Source organism: Myodes glareolus, chromosome 20, assembly GCF_982192425.1.
Source record: "Myodes glareolus chromosome 20, mMyoGla1.1, whole genome shotgun sequence".
NCBI classification, from domain to species: Eukaryota; Metazoa; Chordata; class Mammalia; order Rodentia; family Cricetidae; genus Myodes; species Myodes glareolus.
The window spans coordinates 23,971,337-23,987,335 of record NC_142045.1 but is presented as its reverse complement, the minus strand read 5'-3'; the positions used below and the strand labels follow the sequence as shown (position 1 = coordinate 23,987,335).

The 15,999-nt window shown below is 39.8% G+C and overlaps 1 pseudogene; it reads right to left on the bottom strand.

Annotated features, from left to right (window-relative positions):
• Positions 1-3,465: 3,465 nt before the first annotated feature.
• On the bottom strand, positions 3,466-4,859 carry LOC125393918 (histone-binding protein RBBP4 pseudogene; annotated as a pseudogene).
• Positions 4,860-15,999: the final 11,140 nt, after the last annotated feature.

Sequence of the window (15,999 nt, the reverse complement as noted above, 5' to 3'; positions counted from 1 at the left end):
AGACTCACTTGTGCTACACAATGACTTCCTGGCCAGCCTGAGATATTTAATACATAGTGAAACCCTGTCCCCAAAAGAAAACAAATCAGTGAAGCTTGGAGAGAAGAATGAAGCAAGTGGGCTGGGCAGAGGTGATGCATGTCTTTAATCCCAGCACTCAGGAGGCAGAGACAGGTGGATCTCTGAGTTAGAGGCCAGCCTGGTGTACAGAGTGAGTTCCAGGATAGCCAGGGCCACACTGAAAAACCCTCTCTAAAACCACTCCCTCAAATAATATTTATGAAGCAAGTGAAGTAGGAAAACATTTTGTCAATAAAAGAGAGTCTATGAAGTATATATCTCAACTAAGGAAGCCATTTTAGGGTTTGCAAGAGACTTGATTCTAGAGGGGTTCCCAGGTCCAAGGAGAGGTCCCCAAATTGTGCCCTGGACAGCAGAAGGGAGGGTGCCTAAGCTGGCCTTGGCCCATAACCATACTGATGAATATTTTGTATATCACCACGGAACCTTCATCTGGCGATGAATGGAGACAGAGACCCACATTGGAACACTGGACTTAACTCCCTAGGTCCAAATGAGAAGCAGATGGAGGGAGAACGTGAGCAAGGAAGTCAGGATCAGAGGGAACCTTCATCTGACGATGGACGGAGATAGAGACAGAGACCCACATTGAAGCAGTGTACTGAGTCCTCAAGGTCCAAATGAGGGGCAGAAGGAGGGAGAGCATGAAGAAGGAAGTCAGGACAGCGAGGGGTGCGTTCACCCACTGATACAAGGGGACTGATCAAATGAGAGCTCACCAAGGTCAGGGGACTGGGACTGAACGAGCATGTGATCAACCCAGATTCTCTGAATGTGGCTGACATGGGGGCTGACTTAGAAGCCATTTACAATGGCACTGGGACTTGTTTAGTCTGCATGTACTGGCTTTTTGGGATCCTAGTCTGTTTGGATGCTCACCTTCCTAGTCCTGGAGGGAGGGGGGGAAGAACTTGAACTTCCCACATGGCAGAAAACCCTGACTGCTCTTAGGACTGGAGAGGGAGGAGGAGAGGGAGTTGGTGGAGTGGGAGGGTATTGGGAGGAGGGGCGGAAGTGGAAATTTTTAAAAATTAATAAAAAAAGACAGTCTATGAATTAATGAATTGGTTTCTGAACTCTATGGGGCCAGGCACCTAATACAAAGCCTGAATACAAAGCCACAACACACCTGAGTTAGAGCCTGCTGATTGTACTTCACTCTTTGGAGGCTGTGTTTCTGTGAAGCGATGCCATGAGCCCTCATGCTGTCCAGTGGCAGGGCTTGTCAGCCTGTGCCAAGGTGTTATTCCCAGTCTTCAGGAATTCATTTCCTTTGTTTGGTACACGTAATAATAATACCTGCATTCTGCTACCATAGGTTTGAGAAATACATCTCTAAGAAGATTTAAAATAGACCATCCCCAAATAATATAAAATTACCTCAAATCATAATAATGTTTTATGCACAAATAGCAAATATTAGGTATATTTATAAAGGATTAAGCAAACAGTAGCTGAAACGTACTGGAAGCTTGCTATTTCTCTCTTTAAAAACATGTTAATATGAGACGGGTGGTACAAGCCATACTGCACAAAAATAGTCACTCTCCAGAAATATTTTATCTATGGAAACACAGTTCTTTTCCAAATACTAATGTGACAACACTAAATAATCTGGCCCAAAACTAGGGTGTTCTGAGAAGAAAAAGCTATGAATCACTATTATCCAGAACTCTTGTCAGTTGAAACCCTTTAGAGAAAAATAATCTCCATGGATGGGATAGAAATTGCCTTCCACAGTGATTAGTGTCTCCTGATTCCAGGAGAGTTTAGCATCAGCTCCAAACTGTTTAGCAGAAGCTAAGATAAATCATAGGTTGTAATTGTGTTATGGAGAGTCAACCTTTCCCAGCAAGCACCCTATCCATTAACCCTCTGTTCTACAAAGTAATCTCTAGTTCCTTAGAAATTCTAGCCTGACAGGAATGTCTGCTTTAAGCCTTTGACAAGGATTCTGATCCATATTTTGTCAGTTTAGATCTCCAGGAAGAAAACCCAAAAAGAAGGCCTCCATCTGACTGCTAAGAGGGGCTGGGCATAAGATTAGCCATGCAAAGAGTACATGACTGATCGTCCATACGGCCCAGGCACTAAGGGCACAGCGAGCTTCCCTTTCTGTGATCACTGTCCCATGTTATAGCCAGAAGTGTGAGGATGCACATGACTCCACCTGAAGAGGACAGCACACCCAGAAACTGCATGTTGTGACCACTCTCATAGTTGCAAATGTCACTCCTCGCAGTTGAGTTTAATCCCTAGTAGAGAACAGGCATCTGGCTTGGTGAGGTTACTCCTTTACTACACAACTCTAGAATGTTATTTATCTTAGATGATCTCAAACGCTTCTAAACCGGTTTCACATTCTAGTGGGATTGAAAGAAACTAACCACAATTCCAGCAAGTGGTCATTTCCCCCAGGCACTGTTGGGGAAGATAAGGGCTTATACTAATTTCTGTGAGTTCTTTCAGAAAATTATTAAACCTTTAAGTGACCATGGAAAACTCAAAGTTTTGGTCAGTTCATCTGAATGGAGAATGAGTCTGGAAAACCCAAACTGGCCCCAGGCTTGTAGCTGGAATATTAGAACTGTTATTTCTAGCTGCCAGCAGAGTCTAGCTCCAAGAGGCTTTTTTTTCATAGAAAAGCAATTTATTCCATTATAAGCACTTACACAGTTAGTCATAGAGAGTAACAGGCCTGATGGTGAAACCAGTCAACCAAAATGGAGATGGCTTCAAACTATAGTGGTCAAGGACTAACTCCTAAAAAAGCAACTCTTATCAAGGATTAATTTAATTTTAAAAACAATACAAACTAGTAATTCACTCTTTCTCAACTTGACAGTTCACCAGTGGTATGACTGTCAGTTAAAAACATACATCTCACAACTTGGTGATCCCAAGTTTAAAAAACAAAAACAAAAAAACTGCACACAACAAAAGCCAAGTGAAGTAGGTGTCTGAGACAGGAGTATAAATATTGAAAGATGTCATTTTTATTCCTGAATAAAATTTATTCATTTTTATACATTTTTCTTCAGGAATTTTCAAGTAATAAACCCAGGTCTAAAGTAGCTTCAGAAATGGGGCATATCATGTGTGATTATTTTTCTTCTTAAGCAATATCCCCAAGTTTTTCAGATTCTCGAGTAAGTGGCCAGATAAGGAATAAGGGAAGTAAGTGTTCAAGCCAGGAGTATAAATATTGCAAGATGTCATCTTACAATATTTATAGAAAAATAATCACGCATAATAATGCCCCATTTCTGAAGCTACTTCTAGACCTGGGTTCGTTACCAGAAAATTCCAGAAGAAAAATTTAAGTATAAGACTGTGGCTTTGTTGAATTAAGCCCCCCAGTTAAGATTTAGAAAACACCCATGGTTTGGGCTAATAGTATTGTTGGTGGCACCTATTGTAGCCGGATAGCTGAACAAAGTCTGTGTCTCAAACCAGTGTTAAATTCATCTCAGGGTTCAGAAGAAAACAAGGGGAGTCTAAATCACAAGTGCAAACATGTCTAGGATCTTTGTCCTTCTGAATCCACACTTCCTTCAGGGTCTTCATCATTGTAAATGTTCTCTGCCATCTGCCACACTTGTATGATATTGTCTTCTGATACAGAACAAATCACCCAAGGTTCATTGGGATTCCAGGAGAAATCAGATATCTTGGCAGTGTGACCACCATGAATAAACATCTTCTGCATCTTCTGGGGACTGTTCTTTTCCAATTTTACTTAAATCCCACACATTCAACCTATGATCAGTACCGCTAGAAGCCAAAATAGTCTCACTGTGAGGTGACCACTGAACTTGGAATATTTCATCCTTATGTGATTCAAAGGAATGCAACTTGAGTTTCAGATTTCTCAGATCCCACAAGGCAACAGTCTTATCAGCTGATCCTGTGGCAAGAATGAATTCACTGTATGGATTGAAAGACAGGCAGTTCATTCAGCAGTGTGAGCATCGACTGAGTGGCTTGACTTGGAAGTATTGTTTGAACGAGTATCCCAAATTATAAGTTTCTGGTCATCAGCAACTGACCCAAACAGAGACTCGTGGAACAGATGCCAGGAAACGTCCTCTACTACTGCTGTATGACCTGTGAAGATGGTCTTTCCATCCACCACTTTTCCTTCCTTTGGAACTGCACTGATGTCCCATAGGCAGATGGTATGGTCATCTGAAGCACTGAGTAAGTGCCCACTGAGATTTGGATTCCAAGAAAGACCATAACTTTCCTTCTGATGTCCACGGAGACACAAATCTGGGTTGCACCCTCCAGAAGGGTCTGGTTTAGAAGGATGCTTTGTGTAGTCAAAAACAAGCACATCACTGGACGGAGTCTTTGTTGCAATGATGCAAGGGTTCTGGGGCATGTACCGAGCCCTGTTTACTTCTCCTTTATGGTTGATCTTGATTTCTATTTCAGTTTTCCCACTGACAGAGCCAAAACCTCCAGATTCTCCTTTTTCACTGTCATAGTGTGAAGCATTAATTTGAGCATCATCATTAGGGAGCTGGACACTGACCAGGTGGTTTTGTTCATCCGAAGTGTGTGTTCCCACTTCAATGAATGCTGAAATCTTTCCCCTCGGGCCTGGTAACATCTGGAAGCCACTGGGCAGTTAAAATGGGCCACTCCAAGGCATGGGTCATCACCAAATCATAAAGAAAAGGGGTGTTTTTCTTCCATATTTTGTACTCCTCATTGATCACACGTTCTTCCACCGCATCATCAAAGGCAGCTTCCTTGTCAGCCATGGCAGTAGGTGAGCCAGGAGGGGTTTGGGGATCCCAGGGTCGTGCATTGCAGGAGGGACGTGGAGGTGACGGGCCTCCAAGAGGCTTTTGAAAAGGAACTTCTGCAAAATGGGAAGATTGTATACATGCAACATGTGGCTTATTCAGTTAGCAGTCCTGTAACTCTAACCAAAAATAAGCAATTAATTTTTTTGATTTAAACTACTAATACTAAGTTTACTAGTTTTATTTTTGTCAAATTATAACATACAGTCACTTAGATACTAGAAAGGTTTTTCTTTAATTTTTTTAAAATGCATTTTCAGTTTTCCACTATTTCTTGCTTGGCTATGTTTTAAATGCTGGGAAGAAGTTAGCAGATAAAAGACGGAGCTTGGGGATTTGGACATAAATTTTATTGCATAAAGGAATAAAATCATGACTTTGCAATTGAATTAGCAGTCATCAATAAGTTGGGGAAAAGATGGACTTGGCTGACTGCAAGAAGCCACCATGTAAGATGCCAGCACATCTAGGTAGCTAGGAACTGGAGTAAAGGGATGAATGCTGGCTGCAACGGCATCCAAGGTAAGTGCAGAGATGAAACAGCAACCAGTGTGTTTAATTAAACATACCAAACTCTTTTAAGATATGTGGATCACTCACTGAAAGTATGGGGTTATTCTCAGTTTACAGTGAAGGAAGGCAAGAGTAGAGCCCACAGTCAAGGAAAAGACAGCTTCCGAATTGTACCTAGCTCTTTTCATCCAGAACTGAAACTCGACACGCAATCATTGACCTGCTTTTAACTCCAACTCTTTAAAAACTGCCTCCTCAGTAAACAAATCTGAGATTTTCTGATTTTCTGGAATATACATTAGAGATGTTTATGAATCATTCTAACTCCATCTTTCCAGTTCAGAAAGAAGTAGGAGGCAGCAACGTGTTCAGGTCTGTGCATGCTCAGATTTCATCAGTTTTCCCTTTGTCTCTGCTAGTTTCTGCCTTCTGATCAATTTCAGAAGTCAGTAAGTATCAGAAGTTGAATAATTGTGCTAATTAAACCCTGAATCATTTCAAACATATTTTCAGGCAATCAATTGTCAGTTGGCTATCTGTAAGATTATATGATTCAGATTCTTTCTAGAGCTTTCTTGAACCAAACAGATATTTCCTTTCAGCATGAAACCTTAAAGTATTAAAAACTGAGTCTATTTTATTATTAATAACCCCTGAGAAAAACTGGACACTAGTTCACCTGACAAGCTCCTTGGATGTTGTTAGAGGAAGGGCCATCCTTGGTTATCGACTGCCTAGCCCCGAAATAATCACAAGAAACTGTATTAATTAAATCAATGTTTGTCCCAATAGCTCTAGCTTCTTATTGGCTAACTCTCACATATTAATTTAATACATTTCTGTTAATCTGTGTATCACCATGTGGCTTTGGTTTACCGGCTAAAGTTCTGGACTCTGTCTCCAGCGGGTCTACATGGCTTCTCTCTGACTCCCACCTCTTTCTCCCAGCATTCAGTTTAATTTTCCTGCCTAGCTAAGTTCTGCCCTGCTATAGGTCCAAAGAAGTTTCTTTATTAATTAACCAATGGTATTCACAACATACAGAGGAGAATCCCACATCACTTGGTGCACGTAGACTATAAAACATTTTAGTGTGAAGGATGCTCACCTTGACTATGTTCATAGATTTGACTAACTGTATGTTTTCTTTCTCTTTCAAAAATCAAGTGGAAATATGAATAAATAAAAAATCAGAAAAGAGTTTACAGGCAATATTCCTGTAAATAATTAAGAAAACATGAAGAAATGGAGAAGTTACTCTTTAAAACTATTCATTTGTATATACACACATTCAGAGAGAGAGAGAGATGTGCAAGCACAGCTACACATAAAGGGATGGTGAGAGTCACAGAGACAAAGACCACATTAGGCAAATAGAATTGTTGCTGAGATAGAAGCCAACAATTTCATAGTTCATCAAAGAACAGGAAATTTCCAAAGGCAAATTCTCAATGTAAGTGAATATAACATGGCAGGAATTCCAATTGAAAGAAAACAAAAACAAGAACAGCAAAATACCATTTCTACCCAAAGTTTGCCTCCAGTTTCTATTATTCTCATTATGAAGATATAGTTATTGTCTTCTCAGTGTGACCTCTGTGCATCTGGGATTTTGTGGGAATCAAACATATTTCTCCTGCTTTATTTTAGGTAATTATGCTCATTGAATATCTATTTCTTCAAGCCACAAGGCAAGGCACACAAAGTGTTCCTGAGTTTGTATAACCCCATATTTAATTATAACTCCCTACCTATGATTCCTTTTACAACATATTCTCTTACATTATTGAGTCTAACCAGTTACGCTAGATTCCTGCTATCATTCTAAATTATTCTGTAAGGTTTCTTTATTTACCTATCCTACAATTATTACTATTATTTACTCATATTCATATAAAATGGGTTCACATTTACCTTCTCCATAATATTTTCTACTCTTTGGTATTTCCAATTACCATAGTGACCAATTTTTTAAAGATACTTTTAATCATGCGTGTTTTTATTTCAAAGGATTGATGCAAAAGGAAATATGGCTTTTCATGGAATAATAACAGAGAAAGTCTTTGGGGTTGGTGAGATTAGTGCCTGTAAAGCTCTCTATGGCTCACTGGGCATGCACTGGTGCTGTGGGATACTGCTCTTGTACCCTGTAAAGATTTGCCACTTGTATTGGTTTAATAAAATGCTGATTGGTCAATAGCCAGACAGGAAGTTTAGGCTGAAGATGGATGCCCCAATGTTACAGAAGAACTTTGGGTGACTGTTCAGTCGGCCAGTTGTTTCTGTCATTACTCAGTTTTTGGAAGTAACTTACTTGTACTTCCTGCTTACTTAGGTAATATTATATCCTTTTGGAATCTTTGATGAAGTTGAGGACAGATAGCTACAGTTATAGTTTTCCTTATTTATGATAGACTAATTAGATATAAAACGTTAGACTCACAAAGATATGATAGATGATAGAGTATTTTCCTTTGTTTTCCCAATGTAAATGAGTTATATATTGTAACTATAATTCTTGCTTCATAACTGCTTTGTTATATTTAATTATACTGTTAAAGTTAAAAGCTTTCTTTTTATTTGTGCGGAAAAGAGAGATGATGTGGGATTCCCCTCTGTAAGCTGTGAATATGTTTTATTACCATTGGTTAATAATGAAGCTGCCCTGATCAATGGCTTAGCAGAGCAGAACCTGGTGGGACATCTGAACAGAGATATCTCAAGAGACTAGGCAAAGTCAAGCAGACTCCAGTCAGCCACCGAGGAAATAATACATGTAGAAAATGAGGTAACACCACAGCCACATGGCAATACATAGACTAATAGAAATGGGTTAATTTAATATGTAAGAGTTAGTTAATAATAAGTCTCAGCTAATAGCCCAACAAGTTTGTAATTAATATAAGCCTCTGTGTCTTTTGTTGGAACTGAATGGCTGGGGGATAGTGCAGGACAGAAACTTCCATCTATAAATGGTGCCCAAATATGGCACAGATTTCCATATAAAGCCTGAGAAAGCATTTTTTTTTTAAAAAAAAAAAAGGATTCTAGACCGATAAAAGAACAGAGTCAAGCAAGGCATCTTAGTAGCAATATTGTCTCAGGTGGGCTGGTGGGCTCTGTTTGTTGGTGGCAAGAATAGGCAGGACTCCTTTAAGAGAGACTTCCTAACTCAGTGGCTCAGTGTTAGCAGTAAAAAAAAAATGCAGCTTTTTAAAGAGGCCCTGCCACCAAACACTTCAAAGGTGTTTATAAGCAGTCAGCAGAATGCTCCTTGGTGGTAGGGTAGACATAGAAACTCCACAGAGTTGTGGTAAGAAACATGGTAAGAAACATGGCTCTTGCCAGTACCTCTCCCATGGAGCTTATCTCTTAGGAAGCCGAGGACTGAGTCAGATCCAGTTGCTAAAGTCACAGCTTAAATCCTAGTCATGTTGCTTAGCAGACTGAAAGACTCATGTGGTCAGAAAAAAAGATATACAGTAAAGACAGATTCAGAAGAAAAAAATAAAAAAGGAAAAAAAACCTATAAATGATTTACAGTGTGTTTTAAAATATACATAGGCTTGAGAGAGAAGAGAAAAAGAATAGAGAAAACCCTTAAATATATATATATATAGTTGGGTATGGTGGCACTTGGGAAGCACAGCTGGTGAATCGCTGTGAGTTTTATGCCAGCCTGGTCTACAGAGTGAGATCCAAAGCAGCCAAAGACAACAGAGAGCTCCAGTCTCATAAAAACAAAAATTAAAAATAATAATAAAAGAAATAGATTTATTTTTAAAAAAGGCACATAGAGATGGAAAATAAACAGAGAGTCTGGATATTATATGTGATTGTGTTGTCTTTGAATTATTTGACTGCTGAGAAAGGAGTAAAAGCTGCTAAAAGACATTTGATTTTAAATGTTGTTGGATTACTCCAAACTTTGTATTTTGAAAATGCCTTAAATTCAAAATTTAAGTTAAAAGATATGTTACTTTGGAGAAGAGGTTTTGTTTTTGTTTCCACAGAAAATGAGAGGCTATAAATTCTTTCTAGGTTAAGAAATATCAGGCTCAATCAAGGAAGATCCCCTGAAAAATTTCTGCTAAGAGCAGATGGCCCAGATGACCCAACATTTCAGAGCACCTCTGTTGCAGTTTCCTCTGAGTTCTACATCCAGTATAGCCTCAAGATGGCTGGCTGAGGTGATCCAGCCTCAAAGAATACTCCAGTCAGTGCTTGACTATAATTCTAGATTTTCTTTGGATTCCCATAAGATTATCAGCACCCTCAATCAACAGGAAGTAGCCTAGAAAACTATGTCCACATTTCTAAAACATAAATTATGGATGTTTGTCTTTGTTCAGAGTATTAGTTACAAGTTGTTAGAGAAAATGGTCAAGGAAAAAGCTAAACAAAGGAGATCAGATTCAGAGTTCTTATTTTAAAAAGAAAAAAAGGGGGGAAGTACTGTAGGATAATGCTCTTGTACCCTGTAAAGATTTGTCACTTGTATTGTTTTAATAAAATACTGATTAGGCAGGAAGTATAGGTGGGGCAATCAGACTAGGGAAATTCTGGGAAGAGGAACGTCTCAGTCTGTAGTCGGCAGCCAGATACAGAGGAAGCAAGATGAGAATGCCTTGCTGAATAAGTGCCAAGCCATGTGGCAAAACATAAATAAGAGTTATGGGTTAATTTGAGTTGTAAGAGCTAGTTAGGAATACACCTGAACACTTGGCCAAACAGTGTTATAATTAACCGAGTTTCTGTCTGATTATTCTGGTCTGGGAAGCTGGGAAATGAATGTGCAGTCTCTGTTTGCACACTGGTCTTAGGTTGCTTTCCGTCTCACTCAGGTTGTTGTACCATTAGAAGGAAAAAAGACATTTGAAAGATTTCACAGAACTATAAAAAAAATCACCTATATGGACCCACTCTAAATGTCTTACATTTGCTTGTTTATTTGCCTTTTCATGTATGAGAGTGTATGCATGCAGGCACATGCCATGACATACCTGTATAAGTTCAACACTAACTTTCAGTAGTCAGTTCTCTCATTCCTACGTGTGAGGTCTGAGAATTGAATTTAAGTTGTTAGACTTGGCAGTAAATTGTTTTACTGGATGAGCCATCTGGCCAACCCAACACTTTAAAAAAGTAAATCAAGAATCTATATTAGGCAAGGATTAATCTCCATGTTTTCAAAATGACAGTTGAAAAAGTTAATTTCTCTGAGGTCAAATATCTTCAATGACATAAAATTTCCGGATGACCTTCAGCAGCTTCACTATCCCGATCGAAGTGTGAAACCTAATTTATTTGTCTTGGCTAATTAAATTCCACCTGCCATGGCAAGTGTCACCATTGCTTGTCACTAAATTAGAAATGTTAATTATAAGAGAATATTCAGTGTTACCATGCATGGGAGGTAGTTTGCTGTAGCTGTGTTTTGAAGACTTGGGCCAAAGTCACTTTGAATTGAAGAGTTATAATCATTCTGCCAGAATGCCAGTTGATGGCTTTGCAAACCCAGAACAGTTGCCTAGCTTCTCTACCTCCAGATGAACATCTGTTATGTAAGCTGTAAGTTTCATGGCGCATGCAGTCATATAAGATACAGGACATTAGAATACATATATGCCAATAGTGTGTATAAGAATCACAAACAGGAACAAATAAATTTAAGTTGAGAATAGCACTAAGAGGAATAAAAAATACAGAAATTCACCAAAGTATCAGCTTAGTAGAGTTTCTATTGCTGTGAAGAGATACCTTGACCACTGCAACTCTTAAAATGAAAAACATTTAATTAAGGCTGGTTTAGAGTTCCCGTAATTTAGTTCATTATTATCATGGCATGAAGCATGGCAGCATCAGGTAGACAGGGTGCTGGAGAAGGAGCTGAGAGTTCTACATCTTGATCCATAAGCAACAGGAAGTGAACTGTCACACTGGGCATGATTTGAATATATACAAAATATTAAAACCCACTTCCACAGTGGCACACTTTCTCAAACAAGGCCACAACTACTTCTGCTTCAATAAGGCCATATCTCCTAATTGTAGTCTCCCTATAGGCCAAGCATTCACATGAGTCTATGGGGGCCATACCTATTTAAAACATCACAGGTATATACATGACATATGTATTTAATCCTTGACATTTTAGTTAGAATGACAAAATAAATGACAAAAATAACTTAGGCAGGAGAAATATTGTAGCTCATGGCTTCGGAGTCTTAGGTCCTGGTCCTTGGCACCAACAATTCTAGATCCACTGTGAGGGAGCTATCCTAGGGGTAGAGGCAAGAAGCAGTGACTGCTAACCTCCTGGCAGAGGGACGATACTGAGAACCGTATATAGCCTTTAAAACTGTGTATCACCTCACCTACATTCTCTAGTTAGGACCCTACCTCCTAACATTTCAAGAGGCTCCCCAGATAACACAACCAGCTAAGGGACAAGTGTTTTTATTTGTGTACCTGAGGGACGTTTCCTATTCAACCCATAGCACTATATATTCTGAATGAAGTAGAATGAAAATGAAAAATCCATGTGTTTTGAATAGACACCCTTGCTTCCTGTTCAAGAGCTGTCTTTCCTTAGATGATGATATTGAAGGCCCCCCATACTTGAAAGACCCCCATGTCCACATACTATGTTAAACTCTGCTGAAAAACTTAACTGAGCCATAGAAAAAAAAAAAACCCAGGCTCAGCTAATGACTGCGAAATTTAGCTGGGCCATAGAAGAAAACTTCCCTTGGCACAGCCAGTGTTAAAACAGGTTGCAGACTCACTGACTAGGCTGAGGGGAGGGAGTACCCCACCCCCAAGGCATTCTATGGAAACTGTCAACTTGCTGCAGGGTTCTCTATCTAGCTTTGTGGTTTTTCGGGGAAATTCGTGAATAGACATGGGTCCATTCCCGGGGTGAGCTAAGCCCGCCAGTTTGAGAACCAATGAAATGCTTGTTGCTATGCAGCCTCTTATGTGACTCTTAAATCCCTATAAATACATAATGTGCCTTCAGCCTGGCATGCTCAGTAACTTGGTTGCTGTAGCATCCATGGGCGCCTGTATATATTCATTAAACTGCCTCTTGTTCTTGCATCCAGTGGACTGGTTCTTGGGCATAGGGCTCCAAGTGAGACCCCCCTTGACTTCTGGGGTCTTTCAATATAAATCAAGAATAACTTCTAGGTATTTGACGCTAGTCATAGTTTCCAAGTGAACATTTAAAAATTTGTATGCTGAAGTCTAATTCCAAATGTCCTGGTATTTGAGGATGAGGCCTTGGGAGATGTCATGTCATCGGAGTAGCTATGAAGAAATCTTTCTTCCTAGTGAATACAACTAAAGACCTTTAAAAGGAGGTGCAAGAGTTGACCCTCTGTGGCTCTGTACTCTGCTAGGAAAGGATTCAAGGAGAAAATGGTCTAAGCCAGGCAACATGCTGTCACCAGAAACGAGCTCTGTCACTGTCTTGATCCTGAACTTTCCAGGCTCACAGTCTGTGGTGCTGGCTGAAGCATCCTGAAGAGTTTGAATCACACAGTTCCAATTCCATCCCCTATGCAGCAGCTAATACCCTAGGAGTTATTCTAGATGGACCCTGGATGGTGTCCTGACAGTGACCATAGTAAATGTTATTCTAAAAGGGCATTGGATGCAGTCCTCCTGTTCAAAGAAATAACCAGCAATTTCTGCCCCTCTCTTAAAGCTGCTTCTTTAAAATTGACAAAAATGTATCAACAGGGATTGGCACACATTAGTCTTTCCTAAGCCACCAGAGGAGGATTTTGTGTGCAGCTCACCATATGCACACAGTCCAGGATGTATACTTTCCTGACTTTATGGTGGTGCAAAAGAGAATTTAGTCTGCCGCTCTCACACAGCTGCTGTCATGTTTGCGGATTTTGCGGGTTTGTTGCTGCTGACTGTTGTGCAGTCCCTGTTTCCCTGGGGGCAGTGGGTGAGAAGACACTGAGGCAACAGACAGACTCTGGGGATTCCAATAGAGAAAGATTTTATTGTAAGCAAGTTGGGGGGGGGGGGGTTAGGGAAATTAAGCTGCTGAAGGAACATTTCTGGTTGGTCCTTTAGAATTGGGCAGTCACTGCTGGCATGTTGTGATTGGCTAGGAGACGTGTCATTAATTGCTGTGCATTTGGTTCATTGACAGGTTGTCTTGGCCAAATTTGCTTACTCATTGTGAGTTTGTATGCATTTGCTTGCTCTTGCGCTATTGTGATCAACCTAAGAACGAGCTTGATACTAGAATTTCAGAACTGAAACACTGGGAGATCTATGCTAGAAAGGCACAGACTTTACCATGCTCTAATCCAGACTCTCTCCTGGCAATGTACTAACTGGGATAAGTGGTGTAGCAAATGAGAAATAGAGAAAGAGAGAAAGGGAGAGAAAGAGAGAGAGAGAGAGAGAGAGAGAGAGAGAGAGAGGTCAGTTCTTTAAGGGAAACAAAATTTCTCTAATAATTAACAGCAAATTTTCTTACAAAATTTTTCAGGTGAATATTCAGAGTGAAAGTGGTGAACATTGAGATGGACAATATTCTCAACAGCATTTTTGTGGAAATGCATATTTTGCAATAATTGTATGAACTGTGCCACCAAATAACTCAGTGATCTCAAACCACCAATTATATGCAATCTATGCACATAGGTACCACTTTCTGCTAGTCTAATTTTATTTCCATGTAAATTCTAAGCAATACTGAGGCATTTCTCCAGAGGCTAAACCAAAGGTTAAAATATTTGTTAATGATAGATAATCTGCCAAGCAAGGAGAAAGAAGATAGGTGGGGAAAGAAGAAGAGTGGACAGAGAATACAGAGACTTAGGAAAATGTTGAGGTAGCCATGTCAAATAACTAGCTTCCCAGGGGTTCTTGGTATGCTGATGCTTAACAGAAAATGTTTAAAAAGCAGGTAGCACAGAATTTTCTACACTTATCTGGTGTGCACACATTTATACTGGCAGGAGGTATAGAAAAATGTTTGTATTATTATTATTATATCAAAACTACGTGAAAGAATATCACACAAATTCTTCTGTGTAACACTCACATGGCAAAGACTTAAAATGGTTAATACAATGTATACCTTTAAACTCGCCATGGTACCAATGTTCTCCACTGTGCTTAAAACAGACATACTGCTAGCAGTCTCCTTTCCCAGATCTGCCCTCAAGTGCTTCCTGTCATTTTATTAATACAGAGAATGCTATGTGGCAAAAAGGTGGGAGACTGTGGAAACACTACTGTAGGTCAACATTCCATCCACACGTGTCCGTGGATCCAGAAGACTAATCGATATTCATTTTCCCTGCTCTACCCAAAGCCATCACTCCAGCAATGAATGCTTGCTTAGTTTTGCTTAACATGGTTTACTAAGGCTCATCCTGTAGTGAGGAGCCTGCAAAAGGCTCCTTCTTCCCTCCCTGTGGGAGATTCTGGTGGGAACTCTGACGATGGATGTTCTAGACTGGAAAACAGATGACAAGGAAACTTCTTTGCAAGCTGTTATCAGGTCATTAAATGTGGAAAATCTCAGTCCCGTGCCATAGATGGTGGGGGAGGGGGGGAGTGGCAAACTTGTGTGCCAACAACCAGACAATTCTAAAATGGGGTAAAAAAGACAAATGCTCAAGTTGATGTTTCCTAGGGTGTCTTCTTGAATCTCTGTATTCTCCTCAGCCCCACACCTGACTAATGTGAGCTGTATATTAGTTCATATATGATTCCTCGGAGTCTAATTAGAAAGTGGTTACTATGGAGCTTTTATTTGGCAGTATGCTTCTCTAAAATCTTGAACCGTTTGTGTGACGTTTCTTGAACTGTATTCTCTTTTAAAGCCATCTAGGAAAATATTAATCTCTCTATTTCTCTCCAGTTTTTCAGTGAGACTAGGACTGTCCTAGGCATAATAAGCGTCGATGAAGCTCATGTAAGTATCCGTGTCAGGGCAGATGCTGGTAGAGTAAACCCTGGTATTTGACTTCAAGAAGCTCAGACCCATAGAACCTTTAGCTTATCTGTGCCAGAGGACGACAGGTGCTTGATTTGGGGGCTTATGAGTACAGAATGTGGAATATTCATGTCAGTAGTTATTGCTCAATAGAAAAGACAAAAAGACAGCCGTTCTTCTTCCACTTTCTTTCCATTATTTATTTTATGTTTGATGATTTGATTTTCCTGCATGGATGTCTATCCATGTCTATACACATGTACCACATGTCTGATGCCCATGGAGGTCAGAAGAGGGCAGTGAATCCTCTAGAACTTGAGTTCTGGAACATTGTAAGCCTTCATATGGGTTTTGGGAATTAAGCCCAGGTTCTTTGCAGGAGAAAGAAGAGTTTTTAATTTCAGGGCCATCTCCCCAACTCCAAGACATATCTCCTTAAATCTCTGAGAGACTCTGATTTTGAGTAAAGGGAACCATACTCTGAGATTGTATCCATGAGAACTCTAACATAAGCGGCAGGCATAATCGTTTGTGCAAAGAAGCTGTTCAATGTAATAATCCTGAGGCTCTGTCATGTGTATTCATTATTGTTTATTGAACTGACATTAAATTTAT